This window comes from Suncus etruscus, chromosome 19 (assembly GCF_024139225.1).
Source record: "Suncus etruscus isolate mSunEtr1 chromosome 19, mSunEtr1.pri.cur, whole genome shotgun sequence".
NCBI classification, from domain to species: domain Eukaryota; kingdom Metazoa; phylum Chordata; class Mammalia; order Eulipotyphla; family Soricidae; genus Suncus; species Suncus etruscus.
Window position 1 is genome coordinate 32,514,998 of NC_064866.1, and position 21,393 is coordinate 32,536,390.

Sequence of the window (21,393 nt, forward strand, 5' to 3'; positions counted from 1 at the left end):
AGATTTGCCTGAGGGGCAGGAAGGAGATTGTGAAAAGAGATTGATTGGGAGATTGAGAGAGATTCAGCAAGGGAGAAGGAGCAGGAAAGGAGATGGCGAAGAGAAATTAAGATGCAGGGCAAGCTGAAGAGAGCATGCTTAAATATGGTAGAAGCCACACCTGTTGGCTAGGGCCTTGAGTAAAGCAGATGTCTCCTGAAACCTGACTGAAGTGAGTCTTCCTTGCCACCACCCTGAACCCTCAGACCTGCTGGCTGGAGGGAGCTGCAGATTTCGTGGCCTAGGCCAGCAGAGAAAGGCCTCACCCTTTATCACCATCCAGCCCCATCCAGTGCTGTTATTCTACAGATGACTGTATCTCTGTTTTTATCTTGAAAATACTGGGAAAAAAGATTAGAAAAGGAATGTATGCTGTTTACTTAAGGTAGGTTCAGGTTGGCGTCCCAGGGACCAGAGAGATACAGGGGTTAAGGCGCTGATCACCACCAGAAATGACCCTAAGCACAGCGTCAGGCATAGCCCCTGAGCACTACTGATATCTCTCTCTCTCTCTCTCTCTCTCTCTCTCTCTCTCTCTCTCTCTCTCTCTCTCTCTCTCTCTCTCTCTCTCTCTCTCTCTCTCTCCTCTCTCTCTCTCTCTCTCTCTCTCTCTCTCTCTCTCTCCTCTCTCCTCTCTCCCCCTCCCTCCCTCCCTTTTTTTCCTCCCTCTCCCTATTATCTCCCCCCTCCTTCTCAAATAATGTTAGAAAGGCAAATGGCTGAAGAGTACTTCAGAACAGAGCAGGTCAGAGCCCATTAGATGACTCTAGCACTTACTTCTCTCTCCAATTTGTTTCTATTTATTTTACCCTAAAGCTATTTTAACCTAAACTCCATAAAGTGGGAGGAGGCATGTATGTATCTCACATGTCCTCTAACCCTTCCTAAAACATATTCAAATCCTTAGGATGAAAATATATCTCCCCTAAATTGTTCCCCACATTCTAAATGTGTCTGTCAATGGAGTCTACTGCTTTAAATGGCAACCCCATTTCCTCCTTGGTCATAAATTTTGCTTTGAATATTTTTTGTTTCCTGAGTTGAATCTTTCCTCCTTATTTTAATAAATTTTTGTTATCTTTTTCTTTTCTTTTTTTTACTTTTTGGGCCACACCTAGCAATGCTTAGGGTTTACTCCTAGCTCTGCACTCAGAAATTACTTCTGGCAGTGCTTAGAGATAAATATGGAATATTGGGCCCTGATAGCCCAATGTGCAAGGCAAACGCCCTACCTGCTGTACTACCTTCATTCTGGCCTCTCAAATGAACTTCTTAAGGGCCTTTTACTTTTATTTTGGGGAAGGAGCTTCCGAGTGGTGTTCAGCAGGTATGGGGGATCGACTAATAAGGATTCTCAAATCAACTTGGCTGGCAGTTTGGTGTGCAAAGAGCCTGCTATATGGGGGGAGGCACACAGACCACCCCCACAGTGCTGGGGCCTCCAGATTGCATCTGATGATACTTGGGAATCAAACCATGATAGGGAGCATGCCATGTGTACACCCTAACTACTATATTCCCTCTTACCCCTCTCCCTTTTGCTTTGTTTTGAGACCATACCCAGAGGTACTTAGGGTTTATACCTCTTTCTGCACTCAGGGAACACTCCTAGTGGTACTCAGGGGACACTAAGGAATGCTGGAGAGTGAACCAGGGTTGGCTGCATGCAACCCTCTCTCCTTTACTATCATTCCGACTCCCCCCACCCCTCAAATCTTTTTTAAAAAGATTATCTTTTTAGAAGAGAAATGAAATAGTCACACCATTTATGTACTCTTGAGCCACATGGGTCTTGGTTGCTATTATTACTTTAAGAATTTTATTATATTATAGATATTCTAGAGACATTAAATAGAATATATTTTGTATTTCTTGAAATATATCATCCTATAATTTCTGTTTGTGATTTATTATATATTTGATCATCTATCATAATAATTTGAAAACTTGAATTTAAATTCAAAGTCAGTGCACCAGGGGACTCATTGGAGAAAATGGAATGATCCTTTTGCACATCCTTCCCCCAGGGGCCTTTAAATAGCAATCTCCCTGCTCCGATTCAATCTTTGGCAATCCCATTTAGCTGCATTATGGGACCCCCCTCACGGTGTAAAGAAAAGTAAACTGTATATTGGTAACCATTTGGCTCTCTTATTTCCAACTTGCTGTTAATTCATTTAGCCATTAATCAGGCTATTCCCCAGAGACCGTTTGTTTGATCAGTTTGCAGGACAAGAATAGAGGTAAGACCCCCCTCATCCAGCTGCTGTGGCTTTCCAGAGCTGAAATACACAGGGCCATTTTCAACATAACAGAAATGATTCATTGACTGACTCACTTGAAAATGATGTGCCTTTTTGAAGACTTAATAGCAGATAAAGGGATTAAGGACTCTGCTTTGCAGCCTTGCTGAGAACTCTGTGTGTGTGTGTGTGTGTGTGTGTGTGTGTGTGTGTGTGTGTGTGTGTGTGCTTTAGGGGTAGGGGAGAAGATGCTCCTTTATTTTTTTGTTTTTTTTTTTAAATTTTTTATTTTTAATTATGAGAACAAAGATGCAAAGAAAGAGGACAAGGTAAAGTTACAGTGGAAGGACAATCACTAAGAAGAAGCTGAAAACCACCTGAGTGTGGTGCCTCCGTTCTTCTTTTTTTTGTTTTTGGGCCACACCCGGCGGTGCTCAGGGGTTACTCCTGGCTGTCTGTTCAGAAATAGCTCCTGGCAGGCACGGGGGACCCTATGGGACACCGGGATTCGAACCAACCACCTTTGGTCCTGGATCGGCTGCTTGCAAGGCAAACACCGCTGCCACCAAATTTTTTAAATCTATAACTCTTGGACTGTGTGGCCAAATGTGCATATGTGGCTACAGGACACCTCCAAATGTCACTGTGTTGTCTGCCCAGTAGGTTCATAGCAAATATGATGGGTAAATTATATAGAAGATGCCTAAGTTCAGTGAGCCTAAACAATAACACAGAAGGTTCAAATAGCACTATGCAGCATAGTACATCCTCATACAATGACTGTAGTAAAACCATTGTGAGATAGAACAGTTATATATTCACTCTTGTTGACTAAAAATAGTCTTTTGTTTTTTATTTTTGTTTGTTTGTTGTTTTTAAGGGGAAGAGGGATTACACCTGGTGATGCTCAGGGATTACTCCTTGCTCTATGCTCAAAAATAGCTCCTGGCAGGTTCAGGATACCATATGGGATGCTGGGAATTGAACCAGGGTCCATCCTGTGTTGGCCACCTGCAAGAAAATGCTGTTGCTCTGGCCTCTGATATTGGTTTTGGGTTCACACCTGGTTCTACAGTCAGGAATCATTCCTGGTAGGCTTGGGGAACTATATGAGATGTCAGAGATTGAACCTGGGTTGACCACATGCAAGACAAATGCCCTACCCACTGTACTGTTGCTCTGGCCCCTGATTTTTGTTTTTATAAATCCAGTTGTCTTTGTGTTTTAATAAACAATATGAAGTAAGTTTGTGCCTGCATAGGGTCTAGCTAGGGTGGTGGTAGGTGGGAAACTGGGGACATTGGTGGAGAGAAGGTCACACTGTGCATAAGATTGATATTGGAACGTCTAATCCCTGAAACAACTGTATTATGAACAACTAGGCAAATCACAGAGTAAATTATAAAAAAGATATATAAAACTTTCTATCTGTAGTGACAACTCCAGAAACAAAACAAAAAGTTCAAAATCAGCTATAAAGGCTTCTACCTTTTTCTTTTTTTTTTTTTTTGTTTTTTTTTGGGGCCACACCCGGCAGTGCTCAGGGGCTACTCCTGGTTGTCTGCTCAGAAATAGCTCCTGGCAGGCACGGGGGACCATATGGGACACCGGGATTTGAACCAACCACCTTTGGTCCTGGATCGGCTGCTTGCAAGGCAAACACCGCTGTGCTATCTCTCCGGGCCCGGCTTCTACCTTTTTCATAGAACTTCGAGAATGTGTGGGGCCGGAGAGATAGCACAGTGGCGTTTGCCTTGCAAGCAGCCATCCCAGGACCAAAGGTAGTTGGTTCAAATCTCAGCATCCCATATGGTCCCCCGTGCCTGCCAGGAGCTATTCCTGAGCAGATAGCCAGGAGTAACCCCTGAGCACTGCTGGGTGTGGCCCAAAAACCAAAAAAACAAACAAACCAAAAAAACTTTGGGAATGTGAATTACTTTGTTTTTACCACATGTTCCTGCATTTTTCTATAAAACTAAGAAGAAAGGGATAAAGAAAGACTGAGGACCAGAGGCCAAGTGGTCTCAGATGCATTGATGGCAAAAAAATAAGGACAGAACTAAATTTCCAAGCCAAAGTCAAGGAAACTTTAACAAACTAAACTCAAAAGGGCCTATAACATTGGCAGGCCAGGGGCAAATGGTGGTAGAATAGGATGCAGTCTGGATCCATTGGTAGAGAGAGGTTGACACTGGTGGTGTGAATGGCCCTTACTCACTGTAGATCTGAAATTCAACTATGAAGGACTCTAGATCATAAATTTAAAAAATCAACCCTAACCATCCAGAAGATGATTAATAATTTGAACAAAAATGTAACCAATCAAAAACAACCCAATAGTCAAAAACTTAACCCAATACACTATGCACAAGGGGGGGTTGTGAGTTTGGGGGCTCCAGGGCTTCACATGGTGGAGAGCTATGTAGTATCTGAGGTTCAGCTTGGTGCCCCCAGAGTGTAAGTATACAACCCAAAATTTTGAGCTATCTCTATAATAGATATATAAATATCTCAGTGATTTTTTTTGTTTGTTTGAATGAAGGAATAAGAAAGTTCGAGAGTCTACACTCAGCTCTATGCTTGAGATTTCTCTCAGAGTGTTCTTAGAGTATTATATGGTGGTGCCAGAGGTTAAACCCTGGTTTTCTATATGCAATGAATGTATTCAATCCCTTGAGCTCTCTCTCCAGACCTGAATAAAAAAATTAGAACATCCTTTAGTTGTGTTCTTTGTAACAGGCTAGAGGAAGAAGTGAGATCAGTGTCCGGAGACTGGATCTGAGTCCAAGGCCATCACATATCTAGCTTAGATGAGTTCCCCTTGATTATAATTTCCATAGCACACAGCTCTGTCTTTTTCTATCCTCAGTCCTAGATGCTCTTATTACTAGCACAAAACTCACCTTCTCAATCTCTTGGACCTGTAGGGAACTCAAAGAAACTCTGTTCTGAGCACTCCATGTGTATTACCTCCATAAGCCTCAACCAATCCTATGGAGTGGATAGTCATAACCCTCCTTTTTTGTAGGTATGAAAGCAGAGGTATGTCAGTTAACTCCTGCTTCCAGATCACGTCACTAATGTGATCACATGGAACCAAGACTCCCATAGGCTATTCAAATTCAGAACATCGATTATCCGTGTCAATTTTTCCACCTCTTATGATCAAACTAGATCCTAGGATCCATAGTCAGAGGCCACGGCTGTGTGTCCAGCACTGTATGTTCAGAGCCTGTCTCACAGCCTAAATCCTAGCAGGATCTAAATCCTGACAGATATTTCTGGAATGAATAGCTTCCATCTAATCTGTACAGGGCCTCACTGCACAGCCCATCCACAATGGAAGACAACATTACCCAGTCAGTGTCCCTGATTGTGTTTACTCCATTTTATCCCTAACCATTGTGAGAAACACAACAGAAGGATTTTACTACACACAAAGAATCACTGTATTCACAGTCTGATCAGGCTGGAAAGTCTGTTTTTGCCTGCTGTCTAATCACAGTTTGTGTTATATTTGGATGCCCTGGTGAGATAGAGGACCCTTTGTTTCAACAGGTACTTCTCTCCTACCCAGACCTGCTACCATGACATTTGTTTCTCTCTTCCTTTGGGTCTGTTGATTTTACTCCCCAGTTAGTGGCTCTGTTGTGGATGCTTGCAAAGAATTATCAGTGGCAGGTTTCCTCCCCTGTTCCTGGATCTAGCATTCGCCCCCTTCTCCTTGACACCATTTTCAATGAGTTGTGCTAAGTATATACCTTCATGAGCAACTGCTCTATGAACCAATTCGTGTACATTGAATGCCATGGGATCCTAGTGGCTGCTAGCAGCTTTTTCTGGGTTGTTCATTTCCCCGGCATGGCACTAATAACGTTTTCAGCTGTCTCCAGGGACATGGACTATTTTGCATTTGTAAGCCACCTTTCTGAAAGGGCCCCCAGATTTGAAGTGTCCTGTGACCTCTGTGGGAGATGTGCCCGGGCCTCACTCACTAGATTATTAGATAATAAAAATGAGTGACCAATGTGACATTGTGAATGTCCTTGTGGTGCTGTGTATTCATGTAGGACTCCAGCATGGCTAAAATAAAGGGGGGAAAAGCCATGTATTTTTACTGATTATAGGAATTGTTCTTTTATCTCTGTGAAGCAGAGTGGGAAAGTAAAAAGGGAAGTGGATTGTGTGGGGAAGAAAAGAAAAAGGAAGCAAATGTTTAGTGTGAATTAACTGGAAGATAGTCCCCTTTTGAAGTGGTGGTTAGAGGGGAATCCACCCAAACACTAAATCATCATACCACCACACCCCAATCCTTTTTTTTTTTTTTTATATTCTCGTCTAACTTCTTTTTCTTTACTTAAGCATCATGATTACATACATGATTGTAGTTGGGTTTCAGTCATGAAAAAACACTTCCCTTCACCAATGCAACTTTCCCACCACCAATGCCCTCATCTCCTTCCTTCCCCACTCACTGCCTGTATTCGAGACAGGCATTCTACTTCTCTCACTCATTAACATTGTCATGATATTTAGTGTAGTCATCTCTCTAACTAAACTCACCACTCTATGTGGTGAGCTTCACATCGAGAGCCAGTCCTTCCAGCCCTCATCTCTGTTGTCTCTGAGGATTATTGCAGAAATGTCCTTCCAGCCCTCATCTCTGTTGTCTCTGAGGATTATTGCAGAAATGTCTTTTATTTTTCTTAAAACCCATAGATGAGTGAGACTATTCTGTGTCTATCTCTCTCCCTCTGACTTATTTCACTCAGCATAATGGATTCCATGTACATCCATGTATAGGAAAATTTCATGACTTCATCTCTCCTGATGGCTGCATAATATTCCATTGTGTAGATGTACCACAGTTTCTTTGGCCATTCATCTGTTGAAGGGCATCTTGGTTCTTTCCAGAGTCTGGCTATTGTAAATAGCACTGCAATGAATATAGATGTGAGGAAGGCATTTTTGTATTGTGTTTTTGTGTTCTTAGGGTGTATTCCTAAGAGTCACACCCCAATCCTTATCAGAGAAAGAGGTTTATTCTTTTTTTGGCGGGGGGGGGGGGGGGGAGGGTTGGGTCACACATGGTGGTGCTCAGGGGCTACTTGACTCAAAGTTCCCTTCTGGCAGTGTTTGGGCAACCAGATGTGGTGCTGGGGGGGTGAACCTGGGGTCTAAGACATGTAAAGCAAGTGTTTTACTAGCTATACTATCCTTCCTGTTCAGTTTTTCTTTCTTCCTTTCTTTTTTAGTGTCAGGGTCATACCTGGTGATGTTAAGGGTTTTTCTCCTGGCTTTGTGCTCAGAGGTCACTCCTGGTAGTATTGACAATGATGTGCTCAGATCATTTGCAAAGCAAATGCCTTAACCTCTGTACTATAGCTCCTGATTTTCTTGAGCTCTTCGAGGGCTTCTATGAAAACATTACCATTGGCTAATTTTGTATGTGAAGTAACTGGTGATCACAAAAGTTGTATGAGCTGGCCAATGCCACACAGATAAATGACTGATCAGCTAAATGGTAAATCATTCAGTCAAGTTAGAGCTATTGATGCCAAAGCCAGGTGTTTCCCCCAAAACCACTGAGATAACACCTAAAGGTAAATCCAGCACCATGAAGATAAGAACCCATTGCATTTCCTGTCTGTTACATGTTGATCTGTTGTTTATTTGGAGGATTCTCCTAGCTGCTTCCCTAAGGAGATTGCTTGGTGGATTGTGTATCTTGATTCTGAAGTCTCTGCACCATGATGTTGCTAGGGAAGGAGACCCCAAAACAGAGTAGCTGATGGCAGCTGCTATGAAAAGCAAGTACCATGTGGAGAGAAAGGAGGAACTGGCTGACATTTAGTCAACCTGGTGCTTGGCCACAGAAAAGCCAGAGGTGGGCCTTGTGTTTACTGTTTCTATGACTCCTCACCTACCCAGCAGAATTTATTTCCTCTAGGGTGCGCCCCTAAAACCCGGGGCTTTCCTTTCACTGATCAAGTATTTGCTGAGTGTTTTCCATGCTGTCATAGAATTCAGATTAGGTTATGCTCCTGTACCAACACAACCACACAGGGTAGCTCAAGCAAGATAAGTATATTTTTCTCTCATGTGAAAATCTCCCTGTTGGCCCAGACAGTAACAGGATAGTGGCTCCTAGGCTTCATGGCTCCCAGGAGCCTCTCTTTCTGTACTTCCCTCCTAGCTTGTAGTTCCTCGAAGCCCCAGGATGACTGTGGGACTCCCTCATAGGTTGCAGGAGGAAAAAAAAGCAGAGGATCAGACAGAGAGAGGCCTTTTCCCTAAAGAATTAACTCCTTTAAAACAGCCTTCCAAGAAATCCCAAATAATGCTGCCAGCAATTTTTTTTATAGACAAGATTCATTCAACAGGGGTCGGAGAGATAGCATGGAGGTAAGGCGTTTGCCTTTCATGCAGAAGGTCATCAGTTCAAATCCCGGCGTCCCATATGGTCCACCGTGCCTGCCAGGAGCAATTTCTGAGCATGGATCCAGGAATAACCCTTGAGCACTGCTGGGTGTGACCCAAAAACCACACACACACACACACACACACACACACACACACACACACACACACACACACACACAAAAGATTCATTCAATTGACCACATTGGGCCACAGGGGTGGTTGGGAAGCATAATTGTATTTGGTGGGTTGTGGGTTAGAAATGGGCACAGCTGAAAAATGAGCACTCATTCATGGAGAAATGGCCATTGTAAGAATAGGGGAGCTAGCAAACTGCTCTGCAGGCCAAGTCTGGCCCACTGCTGGGCTAAGTTTATTTGCACTTGTAAATAATTATATTTGTTGATGTGTTTTTCTATGACCATTTTTTGTTTACCATAAAAGGGTTAAGCGGTGATAAAGAGATGGGAAGTTCAAAACTAAAAATATTAACTATCTTTTTGTGCTTTATAGAAAAAGCTTGCTAAATACTAGAAGAGATAGCGAGCAATAACTCTTTCTGAACACACAGCCCACAGCTAGGCACTGGGCTTTGCACAACGATATGCAAATAACATTGGATTGTCCACCTAAATTTCAGGGGTCAAGAGAGCCAAGTCAACTCCTAATGACAATATGGAGTGATGGCTGGGGTAGAATTCTACTCGGAGTGACCTGGAGCCCCAGAGGCAGACCATCTAAAATGGATTGTGGAAATGGAGGTCAGGTAAGCCCTCTAGATGGGTGTTTAAAGGTTTAGAAACTTAGGAAGAGAGGGCAGGGGCCTAAATGGTTAGGGAGCATACTTACTTACACCCATGCTTGGCCTATACCTGACCTACATTTGATTCATAGCTCCCAATGGCACTCAAGTCTTCAGAATTATGGGTGCAGCCTTTACTTAATTTTAGAGGCTCCCAGTCTTCCCAGATGGCCAAGAGTTGCTGGTGGTTCCCCAAACTTCCTAAACACCATTTGGGAACCTTCTGCCTTTCTTCCTTTTCCCTAAAAGAGAGAGCAACAGGTGTTCCAAGCAGAGGCTTGTGCAGAGATTGAAGGAGTGAGATGTCTATCACTATATGTTGATCCCACTGCCCATCAGAGTTCCAGTTGAACCATGTTTCTTTCTTTTTTATTTTATTTTATTTTTTTTTTTTTTTTTGGTTTTTGGGCCACACCCATTTGACGCTCAGAGGTTACTCCTGGCTATGTGCTCAGAAATCGCCCCTGGCTTGGGGGGACCATATGGGACGCCGGGGGATCCAACTGCAGTCCTTCCTTGGCTAGCGCTTGCAAGGCAGACACCTTACCTCCAGCGCCACCTACCCGGCCCCTCTTTTTTATTTTTAAATATGGAACTCTTCACGAATTTGCGTGTCATCCTTGCACAGGGGCCATGCTAATCTTCTCTGTATCGTTCCAATTTTAGTATATGTGCTGCCGAAGCGAGCACGGAACCATGTTTCTTTGCATCTCCAGATCTCTGTGCCTTGCACCATGTGGCTGGGTCTCTGCCTTGCAGGGGTTCTGCTTAGTTGCTTATCTTAGCACACCTGCCATGTTCATTCCTGGGGTCCCTGGCCCACTGACCAAGAATTTAGCGGGGGTGAGGGACACAGAGTTTCTATACCAAGTGTGGTTAATCATGAGGTTATAAAAAAAAAAGATATTTGGATTAAACTTCTACCTCTACTGTTTTTCTACCCTTCATAAGCCTGGACAAGTCACTTAACTTATCTTAGCTTAAATTTTTTCCCATCTGTAATAATGATTCATTCATAGCATCATGAGCTTGTGCAGGGTTTTGCAACTTTGCACTGTCAAATGAATAATTCTTTGCCATGAAGAACTCGCCTGTGCTTGGGTGGGAATTTAGTAATATGTCTAATCTCTAACACCAAATGCCAGGAAGCATCATTCCCACTCCCACCATACTGGTGACAACCACGATTCTCTTCAGATATTGCCAAATATTTTCTGGGGGCAAAAAATTACTCCTGCTTGAGAATTGCTGAGCTAGTGGCAAAGATGAGACTAGATAATATACATATTCAATGTGTAAATAGTGGACCAGGGAGAGGGCTCACAGGGCTAAAATGCATGTTTTGAAGATGGGACTTACTGTTAACTTACTGTTAACTTCTAGTAGTGTATGCACACACACACACACACACACACACACACACACACACACACACACACACACACACACACACCGACAGAGTCAGGACTAGCTTATGAACACTGCTGGGCAAGGGCACCAAGCCCCGAAAGACAAATAAAAAAGGAGTTAAGAAGGTAATTACTATTACCATTATCCTTGACAGGGCTCAGAAAAGACTTGTTGAAAGAAGGCATAGCTGTCATGGAAGTACATCTCACAGGAATGGTTCTGCTTTCAGTCTGAGAGAGAGAGAGAAAAGAACTCCTTGCTCATGAGAAACGGAATTTCTGAACCCACCTGTTGTGAATTTGCTTTATGTTAGGAATGCTGAGAGGCATTTTCAAGTGAGCTGTCTTGAACATTTGTTGTTTTGTGGCCGATTTAGGTTTGGGGGAAATACCACCCTGCTTTCTGCCATGTGCTTAGCATGAGACTGGACCTAGTGAACTGCAGTGATGAATCATGAGAGTAAGGGTCCAGGTCACCTAAAAAGATCTGTTCTGGCCACAATGCTTAGTTCAAGAGAGGGAACAGAGCTCAAACAAAATCTCATCTAAAAACATTAGGGTTTTCTTAGATCATTTTGAACATGGGATTTTCCTTCCCCACTGGATTTTTTGTTTGTTTTTGGGCCACACCCGGCAGTGCTCAGGGGTTATTCCTGGCTGTCTGCTCAGAAATAGCTTCCCCCCTGGCAGGCACGGGGGACCATATGGGACACCGGGATTCGAACCAACCACCTTTGGTCCTGGGTGGGCTGCTTGCAAGGCAAACGCCACTGCGCTATCTCTCCGGCCCCCCCCCCACTGGATTTTAATATGGGAGGTTCTATGATTCAGATGGGGGGGTTAGCCTCTAGCATATATATGCTTATTATGTAAGAGTTTCTGTGAGTGATTTCTTAAAACCACCAAATGAGTAAAAAAAAAGATTCAGACTACAGCGGAAGAAGGAATGTTCCATATATGAGGAAGCTAGAAGTGAGCAAAAAGATTGAAAAGTCTGGTGCTTTCTTTTTTTTTTTTTTTTTTTTTTTTCGGTTTTTGGGTCACACCCGACGGCGCTCAGGGGTCACTCCTGGCTCATAAATCCTCCCCAGCAGGCTCAGGGGACTATATGGGATGCTGGGATTCGAACCATCGTCCTTCTGCAGGCAAGGCAAATGCCTGACCGCTGTGCGAACTCTCCAGCCCCATCTGGAGCTTTCTTTAAATGCTTTTGTTGAACAATGTCTGAAGCCCATTTTCTTCCAAAGCTATTAATACTTTTGAGCCATGGTCCATTTTTACCTATAATCCTGGGTTTATTTTTCTGTCCTGGAAACTAGAACAGAAAATTTTAGCCCCCAACTCATACTTGATGATGCCTTTTTAGGAGTAAAACACGTTAAGAGCAAGTTTGTATATTGTGAAAGATAATCTTTGAATGAACAGGAACTACTTGGGTGACAAATAGTAAAAACCCCACTCCAAACAACTAAACAAAACTCCTGGGCCATTTTAGGACATATACAGAAGTAGGAGGGCTCAGCTAGGGGCTTAAACTCCATTGCTCTCTGCTTCTTTCTCAGTCTCTCTGTCTCACTGGGTCAGCTCTGCCTTGGGGTAGGGCTTCCTGGTCACAAAACAATGGCAGAGTTTCCAGGCCTTGTGGATATAGGCCTCCAGGAGAGAAGAAGAGTCTCCCGAGACCCTAACTAACAAACACAAGTTGGAGGGTTTCATGGCTTGTGAGCCCAGCTCAGACCCTGTGCTCAGCTATCCACTGGGCGCAGGGTGGGACTTCCCTGTTCTGAGACAGGGCCAGAAGCTGAACCTGGGGGTTTGTTCAGTACCATCCATAAGTGCAAGCTGCTTCCCAGCTGGAAAGAGACATGGACGTTGCACTGCATGCTTACTGCTTTGAACTTCTGACATCTTTTAGCTTCTTCCATTAAATCGCAGCATGTACAAATAAATATAGATTTCTGGGCCATCCACCAGGCCCCCTAAAAATCAGAATTTCTGCAAATGGGGTCTGAAAAATCTGCTTTCCTGCCAGGGACACTAGGTGGCTTTTAGGAATATTTAATAGTCACTTCTGGGTCAGGCAGACAGCTTTTGCAAAGGACTAGTTCAAGGACTTTGCATATAGGCTTTGCATACAGGGTCCTTCCCGAGCATGCAAGAAATAACCTCTGAGCACCTTTGGGTGTGACCCAAGCAAATAAACAAAAGCAAATCAAGACAGAAATAAACAAATCAAAGTAACAAACAAAAACTTATTTCCAGAATCAGAAAGCTGGCTCCAGTGCTAGAGGACAGGCCTGGCCTGTATGAAGCTCTGAGCTTCATCCCCAGTATGGCTTGCCCCCCTGAGTATCTGCGTGTGACTACAAGGGACCCTGGCATTTCTAATAGTGACCCCTAAAATGAAATAAATAAATGAATAAGTAACTAAAACAGGGCCTGGATATAGTATAGCAGGTAAGGTGCTTGCCTTGCATGCGACCAACCAAGGTTTGAACTACAATGCCACATATGATTCCCTTGAGTTCTACCAGGAGTGCTTCTTAAAGCAAAGCAAGAAATAGTCCTGAACAGCGTAAGATAAAAAAAAAAAAGGGGGGGGGGTGGGCAATTATAAAATAAAATACATTTTGTGTCTGTGTGCTGGTAACTTGGGCTATTCATGTCGGACAATTCAGGGATTTGCATGTTTCTGCTTCATTCCTTTTCTGTTCCTTATTTTTAATGCATTTTCTGAGCTCATCCTCTTCCTTTTAGGATCCAGTCTCTTGCTCTGTGCTCTTGAGTCCCTCATACCTCGTCACACTGTTAAATTTGCAACACTGATTCTCAGAGGACCCTACAGTGCCCCAAGCCTGAAAAACCAGGTTAGGAGAATGTCCCAGAACCGCCTTTCTGCAGCCCTGTGTCACACAAAGGTTAAGCAGCTAGTTCTCATTTTCTTTTCTCCAGACAATTTCTCCAAAATAGATCACCCAAGTGCCTCCCTCTGAAAACTTCCATCCTACGCTTTCAACTCTGAAACGCAACTCAATACCAAACGCAATTTCTGCGTCTCCTCCTGATGTCTCTTCATCAAAGTTTCCACTGTCAGGTCAGGACATGGTACTCCCAACTTCTCTTTTTTTGGGGGGTTGGCTCTATGAATCACTCTTTGACCAACTCTGTCAGCTGTTCTTTTCCCCATGACACTTGGTGAGGGGTTTTCTTCTCTTTGGCCTTTCTGCTTTGTTGCTGGCACATTAACAAAACCCCAGCTGGGACATAAGTAGTCTCTCACTCTTCAGCTTGTGTTAATGTCTGGTTCACTCAGTTCTAGAAGTACGCTGAGCACCCAGGGAGATGCACAGGAAGCATGGTTAGGGATTAGAGTTTGGAAAACAAATGGGATTTGGTGCTTTTCTTGTAGAATACAAAAGCATTCCTTGGTCACTTTGTTTGGAGCACATGCCAGTGCTGGTGATGACTCTTGGTGATTTCAGGGACCCTGGGGTTCAGGGGATGACCCAGGGGCTTCCACATACAGTGCATGCACTCTAGACCTCAGAAGTATCTCCCTTGACCTCCCTAAGGCACTTTTGGCAGGTAGTCCAGGGTCAACAAAGAAGAGAAGGAGGAGAAGGAACAGGCGGATGAAGAGGAGGAGGAAAGAGAGGGGAAAATAGGAACTCTCAAGGTAGAGAAACAGAAGGACATTCTTTTTTTTTTTTTTTTTTGGTTTTTGGGCCACACCCGGTGATGCTCAGGGGTTACTCCTGGTTATGTGCTCAGAAGTTGCTCCTGGCTTGGGGGACCATATGGGACACCGGGGGATCAAACCGCGGTCCGTCCAAGGCTAGCGCAGGCAAGGCAGGCACCTTACCTTTAGCACCACCGCCTGGCCCCACAAAAGGACATTCCATATCTTTTATGTCCTTGCTTATGATCATTTCAAGGTTTTTGTTGTTGTTTTGGGGCCACATCCAGTGACGCTCAGGGGTTACTCCTGGCTATGTGCTCAGAAATCGCTTCTGGCTCGGTGGACCATATGGGATGCCAGGAATCAAAACCAGGTGGGTCCTGGGTCAGCTGCATGCAAGGCAAAAGCCCTACCTCTGTGCTATCGCTCTGGCCCCATTTTAGTGTTTTTTTTAAATTTCAGTTTTTCATTGTTTTAGATTTCATAGTTGAGGAGCACGGTTTACGTAGCATTCATGTTGTTAGTGTACAAAGTCATGCACCCCCCCACCACTGGAGAGTACCATCATCCCCACTGCTGTTCCTAAATTTCTCTAGTAAACCTCATTCCTCCCACCTCCAGCCTTTTGCCCCCTTGATCTTCTCAATTCTGCCATTACAAGATTGCTTTGTTTTGTTTCTTTATACTCCACAGATTCCACAGATGAAGGAGATCATCCCGCATTTTTTTTTCTTTTGATTTTTGGGCCACACCCAGCAGCGTTCAGGAGCTACTTCCTAATTTTGTGCTCAGGAGTCACTCTTGGCAGGCTCCAGGCACCATATGGAATGCTGAGGATGGAGAATGGAATGTGGGTTGTGGAATGCAAGGCAAATGTCCTACCTGCTGTGCTCTCTCTTTCCAGACTCTGCATTTGTCTTTCTCCCTCTGGTTTATTTTTATTTCACTTAACATAATATGCTCCATTCCCAAGTAGTAACAAAAAATACAACTTTTCTTACAGCTTAGTAATATTCCATTGTGTGTTATACTACAATTTGTGTGCGTACCTGCTTGCAGGGCAGATCGCTCCACATCTAATGGTGTGCTGAAACTAGAGGATGCTCCACATCAGCCTGACTTCAATGAAAAAAATGAATAGAATCCAGAATCTTTAAATATAAGAACCTGATACCAACAATAGCTAAAGTGTGAAAAAGTTTCACAGGGACCACGGAGAATGACTCGGGTTGGACAGACTGGAGTGCCTGGAGCCCAGAGTCGATCTTATGTCAATAAACTTTGGGGATGAGGCCTTCTTGTAATCAGGTCAAGGATTTTTTTCTGTTTTCCTCATATTTTTCTGGGCCTATGCAAACAACGGCGATTGCCACTGTCACACCTTTACTAATTTTTTTTTATCCTTTTTTTTTTTTTTTGGTTTTTGGGCCACACCCGGTGACACTCAGGGGTTACTCCTGGCTATGCGCTCAGAAGTCACTCCTGGCTTGGGGGACCATATGGGACGCCGGGGGACCGAACGGCAGTCCTTCCAAGGCTAGCGCAGGCAAGGCAGGCACCTTGCCTCTAGCGCCACCGCCCGGCCCCTTAACCCTTATTTTTTAAGCAAAAAAAAAATTTTTTTTTTTACTGAACTTAAAAACAAATAACTGTACTAGAATGCCTGTTTCGAATACAGGCAAGGGATGGGAAGGGGCAAGGGGGGGGGGGGCTTTGAAGTGGTGAATGTTACACTGATGAAGGGGGGGTGTTCTGTTTGTGACTGTAACCCAACGATAATCATGTTACTTAAATAAAAAATTTGTGTGTGTGTGTGTCTGTGTCTGTGTCTGTGTGTGTATGTGTGTGTGTGTGTGTGTGTGTGTGTGTGTGTGTGTGTGTGTGTGTTGTATTTGGGCCACACCTGGCAGTGTTCAAGGCTTACTCTTGGTTCTGTGTTCAGGTTCACTCCTGGTGGTGCTTGGAGGACCATAGGTAGTGTTGGTAATTGAACTAAGGTCCTGCAAGGCAAGCACTTTAGCCCCCATACTATCTCTCCAGCCCAATATACCACAATTAATTTTTTTATTCACTCTTCTGTTATTGGGCATTTGGATTGATTCCATATTTGGGCTATTATAAATAGTGGTGTAGGGCCGTAGCGATAGCACAGCAGTAAGTAAGGCGTTGGCTTTGCCTGCGACCAACACAAGACGAACGGTGGTTCAAATTCCAGCATCCCATATGGCCCCCTGGGGCGATTTCTGTTGTAATGAGCACAAGTGTATATATCTTTTTGAATGGGGGTCACACTGGTGGTGCTCTGGGGGTTACTCCTGGCTCTGTGCCCAGGGACTGATCAGGACATATATATGATGTGGGAATCAAACTCAAAGGATGTGCACAAGTTCGTATCATCTCCTCACTCTCAGGACTTTGTGTTTATTTTAAACATTTTTTGTTTTTGGTTTTGGTTTTTGGGTCACACCCGGTGGTGCTCAGGGGTTACGCCTGGCTGTCTGCTCAGAAATAGCTCCTGGCAGGCACAGGGGACCATATGGGACACCGGGATTCGAACCAACCACCTTTGGTCCTGGATCGGCTGCTTGAAAGGCAAACGCCGCTGTGCTATCTCTCTGGGCCCTATTTTAAACATTTTTAAAGGTTTTTACTTTATTTAAATACTATGGTTTACATAGTTGCTCATAGTACATTTGTTTCTCACATTCCATGTTCCAACACCAATCCCACTGCCAGCAGAAAATTTCCTTTACTATTTTTTTTTTTTTTTTGGTTTTTTGGGCCACACTCGGCGGTGCTCAGGGGTTACTCCTGGCTGTCTGCTCAGAAATAGCTCCTGGCAGGCACGGGGGACCATATGGGACACCGGGATTAGAACCAACCACCTTTGGTCCTGGATCGGCTGCTTTCAAGGCAAACGCCGCTGTGCTATCTCTCCAGGCCCTAAAATTTCCTCTACTATTACTCCCAAATTTCTACCCCCAATCCTGCATCCTTGGCAAGTGCAAAATAACTAGCAACTAAATGATAATGGAACTATTAAAAAAAGAAAAACTACAGCAAGAAGAAATTTGTGAAAATTGTTATAGCTTACAAAGGGGTCATTAAGACATCTGAAGCTGTTTGTTGTTAGTTCACCATTCTGTTAGTTTTGTTTGTTTGTTAATTTTAGGTGGCTTCTATGCTACTTTGACATCTAATTTGGTGCATTCCTACTGAGGTACCAATATTGAAAAATTTTGAGATGTCACAGTCTCATGCTCCAGAAATTTCAGTTCTGTGGCTGACCTAGTGGGAATTGTGGGAGATCTGTGGCTTCCTGGGCTTCTAGTAGTATGAAAGGACAGATGAGGCTCTTATATTCACTCCAAGTAGACAGACCTTAGAGATCTCAAATACCAGCATACCTGGAGTTTTGGTTTAGGCATCTCTGCAGAGATCAGAGATAAAGCAGTGAATTTGAGCCATTGGCATGGCAGGATTGTGGTGGTTGCAGCTGCTAAGACTTTAGAAGAGGGCCGGAGAGATAGCATGGAGGTAAGGTATTTGTCTTGCTTGCAGAAGGACGGTGGTTCGAATCCCAGGACCCCATATGGTCCCTGGAGCCTGCCAGGAGCGATTTCTGAGCGTTGAGCCAGAAGTAACTCCTGAGCAATGCTGGGTGTGACCCAAAAACAAACAAACAAAAACAAAACAAAACAAAAGACTTTAGAAGAATGAGAACTTAAAAAAAAAAGAGTGAGAACTTGGCCTGCCCCTCCTACTGAAAGTACCCCAGATTTCAGCTTCAAGGATGATGTCTTGAAAACCCATAAATTTTCTCAGCTTGGCTTATATTTCTTTTGAGAATACAAAATCTATGGAGCTAGCCAATGAGTGGTGGCTTTGGGTCATGTCCCTACCATGACTTTATTTATTTATTTTTGGGTTTTGGGTCATACCCAGTGGTGCTCAAGGGTTACTCGTGGCTCTGTGCTCAGAATCACCCATGGCAGTCTCAGGGTATCATATGTGATGCTGGGAATTGAATTACCGTACGTTCTGGGTTGGCCGCGTGCAAGGCAAATGCCCTACCACTGTGCTATCTCTCTGGCCCCTCTACCATGAGTTTAATACTGTTTTTATTTTTGAAAATAAAAATTAAAAAAATTTTGTACAAAATTATGGAATTTCAGGGTTTTTTTTCTCTACCATTTTCAGAGAGTAATTGTCATGAGTTTAATACTGTTTTTATTTTTGAAAATAAAAATTAAAAAAATTTTTGTACAAAATTATGGAATTTCAGGGTTTTTTCTCTCTACCATTTTCAGGGGGTAATTGTCATCACTTTCACCACCAAAGTTCCAGTATCATCCTTTCCTCCAAAAACCATGTATTTCATTGAGATTTTTCTCTTAAATCCCTAGCCCCATAACATAGCTTGCTGATCGAATAAATTGCAATTGAGTTTATAATGAGGTAGAGGTCTATGGTTCTTATGCGGAAATGATTGCTTTGCATGCCCTGACTATAATCTTTAAACTAAGCTGTAGTTTGGTTGTGTAAACAATTGTTAATACTTGCTTTCTGATGTAGAGGGGCTGGGCCTACTGGCAGAAGGCACATGCTTATATTCTGCTCTTTCAAACTGTGTGACCTTGAGCAGGAACTTAACTTCTGAGCCTCCCTGGTCTCTCATCTGTAAGATGAGAGCATCTTGAAGATGCTATCAACAGTGAGCAGAGCAATATCTTTTTGAACCCCAGATTTTATTGTTTATTCAGTCTGCAGATAATCCTGTTGTGGACACCCCAGGGAGTTCTTCCAGGCTCATAGACTAGAGTAAATTTTTTATTGGGATAGCAACTGAAATGCACCTGAGAAAGAGCACAGGTAAACTTACTTTCCCTAATGCAAATATATATATATTCCATTTAAGTGTAGTTTGGAGATATGGTTTGTCATAATTTCTTCAGAAATATCCTCATGCAAATTGGTCTCTTTGTCTATCCTCCTCCTCCAAGTCTAAATTCTTGCCAAAGAGAACTTCCTGTTGCCCAGCAGGGATTTCTCAGTGAAATCACTTTTCATGGCAATGTACCTTTCCTACTCTTTCTTCCCTCCCTTTTCTTTGTTGTTGAGATGACCATTGGGGACTGTGCACGCTTTGTCCTCAGACACTTGGTTTGATGTTTACATACTTAATACTTTTTGGTTTGGGCCATGCACTTTCAGTTGTGATGCCTGCTGGGAGACACACACAGTAAGTACAGTGCTTGCACATAATTTTGGTTATGGTGTTTTCCAGGAGTTGCCCACTTCAGTTGCAGTGTCCTCAAAGACTTAGTGATGATTTGCAGGAGATTGCCAGTTTTGTTGTGGCACAATGAAGACTGTGCTCAACTTATGAATGATGCCAGGCTTCAAACTCAGCTTATGGATGGTGCCAGGACTTCAAGGTGCAAAGCAGGAGTTCTATTATAACTGAGTCACACCTGGGCCATGACAATGTATGTTCTCTAATGCTGCTCTCTCAGCATGGATTGTCTAGTGTCATCTTAGCAACCCAAGAACTGTAGATTCACTGGTATCTATGAGAGAGGTGGTTTTGTTCATACACAGTTAGCTGTATCTGATGTAAGATACTAAGAAGACACTCAGTGCAATGTATTTTTGATGAATGAATGAATAACTTGATCAATAGAAGAATGAGACCTTGAGTCAGTGAACAGAATGATGAGTAAATGAGTGAATGGATTAATATGGAGATGGTTCACCATGTGTCTCAAACTACAGTAAAAAATGACAAATAGGGTTGGAGTGAACTACAGAGAGTAGGGCACTTGCCTTGCATGTGACTGACTTGGGTTCCATCCTGGGCATCCCATATGCTTTTTATGGCTTGAATGAAGAAAGAATAGAGTCCATGCAACCAGTGCTGAAAGAGAGAGGGGATGCTGAGCAGTCCAGCTAAGATGAACAGCTGTTAACTACAGGGAAGATGGTTTTCAGCTAAATTCATCCCAGATAATGCCAAAAATCAGTACTAAATCAAGGGTAATGCTAGCCCTCTTTTAGAGGTTATGGGGAAAGGAAAGGGAGGAGCAGCTCAATGCTCTTGGCTTCAACTCTTCTCATTTTGAAGATCTGTTAGCTTTTCTTTTCTTTTCTTTTTTTTTTTCTTTTTTGATTTGGGGCCACTCCTGGCAACATTCAGGGGTTACTCCTGGCTCTGTACTCTGGAATTACTACTGGTGGAGCTCAAGGGACCATATGAGATGCCAGAGATCAAACCAAGAATAGAACCAGGATCAAATCAAGCCAACACCCTATCTGTTGTACTATTACTGCAGTCCCTCTGTTAGCTTTTCTTTTTTCTTGGTGAGAGCACACCAGGTGACACTCAGGGGTTACTCCTGGCTATGCACTAAGAAATTGCTCCTAGCTTGGGGAACCATATGGGATGTTGGGGGATCGAACCACGGTCCATCCTAGGTCAGTGCATAAAAGGCAAACGCCCTACTGCTTGCACCACCGCTCTGGTCCATCTATTAGCTTTTCTGACTACTAAATAGAACTTGATTTAAATATTCTATAATTCAATCACCTGTGCTCTCATTAAATCACTTATTCATCTGTTCACTTTGTCATTGGTTTATTTATTCTTCCACTTATTATCTTTCAACCATTTTTCATTTTTTAGGTTTGTTTTTAGGTCACACCTGGCAGTGCTCAGGACTTACTTCTCACTCTGTGCTCAGAGATCACATCTCAGGGAGAAATTATATTTGATGTTGAAAATCAGCCATGTTCAAGTAAAAA

General features: G+C 43.3%; 1 protein-coding gene and 1 non-coding gene across 2 annotated transcripts in view; one reads left to right on the forward strand and one right to left on the reverse strand.

The window, feature by feature from the left end:
- Window positions 1-21,393, forward strand: part of SQLE (squalene epoxidase) — a 767,303-nt gene that overhangs the window by 457,635 nt on the left and 288,275 nt on the right. The gene's annotated exons all lie outside the window — the stretch shown is intronic.
- LOC125997651 (U6 spliceosomal RNA) lies at window positions 10,088-10,194 on the reverse strand. Its single transcript, XR_007491690.1, has one exon. It is a non-coding gene; the product is annotated as a U6 spliceosomal RNA (small nuclear RNA).